General features: G+C 63.7%; 1 protein-coding gene across 1 annotated transcript in view; it reads left to right on the top strand.

Moving 5' to 3' along the window:
• Window positions 1-2,651, top strand: part of PHGDH (phosphoglycerate dehydrogenase) — a 9,012-nt gene that overhangs the window by 2,370 nt on the left and 3,991 nt on the right. The gene's annotated exons all lie outside the window — the stretch shown is intronic.

The raw sequence follows: 2,651 nt of genomic DNA, 5'->3' as shown, positions 1-2,651 counted from the left end.
GCTCCGCCCGCCGCTGCATCCCCTCCTTCTCCTCCTCCTCCTCCTTCCACTCCTCCCTCTCCTCCTCCCCCGTGCCTCCATCCTTCATCCATCCCTGCCTCCCTCCATCCTTTCCCTCCCTCCATCCCTCCCTCTGACCTCTGTCCTTCCTTCCCCTCTCCGTTCCTCCCCCCATGCCCTCCCTGCTCCCTCTCTCCATCTTCCCCTTCCTCTCCCCAGTCCCCCCTGCCCAGCAGCCAGACTGCCCCGGCTGACACAGCCACCCCCTGCCCCAACCCCCCATTCCTGCCAGCCCCTCTGCACTGTGCCCCAATGCTTCCCCACTCTTCACTCCCCCAGGCACAATCCCTGATCCCTCTCTAACCCCCGAGTCCTTCCCCCAATTTCCCAGTCACCCCAAAAGGCCAACATCTCGCATGGCACCCTCAACCACCCATCCTGACACCCCAATTACCCCCAGTTCTCCTTGTCATCTCCTATCACTCTGGTCTTCCTTGGATGCCTTCATCGCAACCAGACAACCCAATCCCCCTTGTCACCCCCAGAGCCCCATGAACCCTCTGGGTACCCATCCAGCCCCACAACACCCTCACTTGCTCTCTAATCTTCCATGATATCCCAGTACTCCACTGGGACACCCCCATCACCCTCAATCCCACTTGACTTCACCATCACCCCAACTCTTGTTGAACACCCACCATCCCAAAATAACACCCCCAATCTCCCCTACCCTTGCCTCTCCTTTCCCACACCCCATCCCAACCCAAATAACACCAGTTCCCTTTGAACACCCTAATTCCTTCCTCTACTTGATACCCCAGTCCCAGTGCTGCTCGTGTCCTCTCCCCAAGTCCCATCCCCTCTGTAGGGACCACCCTGCTCAACACTCTCCTCTGTCCTGCACCCGTGGCCCCTCAGCCAGCCGTCCCCTGTGGCCCCACGCACCTACCACCAACCAAAGCCCACCCAGGATCCCAGTGTTAGTGGGGTCAGCACCAGGGTGCCGTGTCCCCATAACCCCCAGACTCCATCCCGAAGGTTCATCAACCACAGCCCGTGTCCCCTGGGCACTCATCCTACTGGTCCTGCTGGCTTTGGGGTCTCCGCCAGCCCGAGGCACCCTTCCTTGGGATAAAGGCAGGGTGCAGGAGTGGGAGGGGGACATGCCTGTTGGCACGGCCACTCCGCCAGCACCCCCTGTGCCCCAGCAGGCCCCCAGTGAGGGATCGGGTGCTGGAGCGCTGGGGTGCTGTGGGGTTGTGCTTCCAGGCCCTGCTCCCCAGGAGAGGGCACCAGCCAGCCGTGAAAAGCCAGCAAATATGGCACCGCAGGAGCGGTCGCTTGGCCATGGGTGGCCTCTGCACAAGCGGGCCACAGGCGTGGGAGAGGGACCACGGAGACATAGGGAGTCACTGGGCAAACCCAGGTAGTGCCGGCACAGGGAGCGGGGCACCGAGACGCCGGGTCAGCGGGCACCTTGAGCAAGGTCTTAACGGTTAACGAGGCCAGAGCCGGCGGCAGGGCTGTGCCAAGGGCCAGAGGGGCTGCATGTCCCAGCCATGGCACGTCCCGCAGCGTGGGTGCCCCCAGCCCATGCTACATGTGAGGATGGGGAGAGGAAGCCATGTCCCTGTGTCCGGGTCACACAGCTCCATTGAAGGGCCATTTCAGGACCCCACTGCAGATTTCACCAGCTGCCCTTGACCCCATCTCTCACCCTGTGTTGGCTGCCCTGGACTTTCCCCCCTCTGGCGTCATGGTTGTTCCCTGGCTGTGGCTGCAGTGTTTGTAGCACCGGGGTGTAGGTAGTGCCAGGGTGTACATCGCACCGAGGTGTACGCAGTGCCGAGGTGTACGTAGCGCTGGGCTCTCCCACCTCGGCCACACTGCCTGCGGTGAGAGCAGCCATTCCAGCCACCTCCCGGCTACTGGGGCAGGTCTGTCACCTGGGCTCTGCTGGGTTTAACAGCCCCAGAGGCAACCCCAAGTCTCACACGGGACAGTATGGTACCCAATATTGCTGCTTGGGGTACACGCAGGCTGGGGAGGGGCTCAGTCCCATCAGGACCTGGCTTGAGAGCACCATGGCCCTGCTGCCCACCCCTAGTGCATGGGAAGTGGTGGGCAAGGAAGGGCCAGATCCTGGCTCCCCCGTGGGCAGGACCCAGGGTCTGTCTGGTCCAGCTGCGCTGTGAGGTTTTGGCCCCATGAGCAAGGGGACGTCCTCCATCCCTTGCCATCTGCCATGCTGGGCTGTACCCAGCCCCATAGGGTCCCCACGCTGTCCCTTCTCAAGGGCCATCTCTCTCCCCCACGAGGTCACTGGATGTGGCCACGTGGCTCTTGCCCCACGGAGGGCGTTTGCTAGGCGGCTCCCATGCACGCCATGTCATTGGGAGCCGGTGGCCAGGGCTGGCCCCGTGCCCCCAGCCCCTTATCGGGGGCATTGCTCAATGGCAGGCATGATGCCGGGGGTGGACGGGGCCCACGGCACTGCCTCACCTCTGGGCTGCGGGGCCTGGGGAACCCCCATTCCTGGGCCAGCTGGGGGGACATAGCCGGGCTTGCCATGGCCAGGCTGCTCCCCTGCCAGCAGCACCCTCAGCTTTGGGGGGAGCCACCCGCACCACCCTGGCTGGCACCCCCGTCCC

The sequence above is a fragment of the Charadrius vociferus genome, unplaced genomic scaffold, assembly GCF_000708025.1.
Source record: "Charadrius vociferus isolate BGI_N301 unplaced genomic scaffold, ASM70802v2 scaffold39, whole genome shotgun sequence".
NCBI classification, from domain to species: Eukaryota; Metazoa; Chordata; class Aves; order Charadriiformes; family Charadriidae; genus Charadrius; species Charadrius vociferus.
This window is presented reverse-complemented; position numbering and strand designations above follow the sequence as displayed.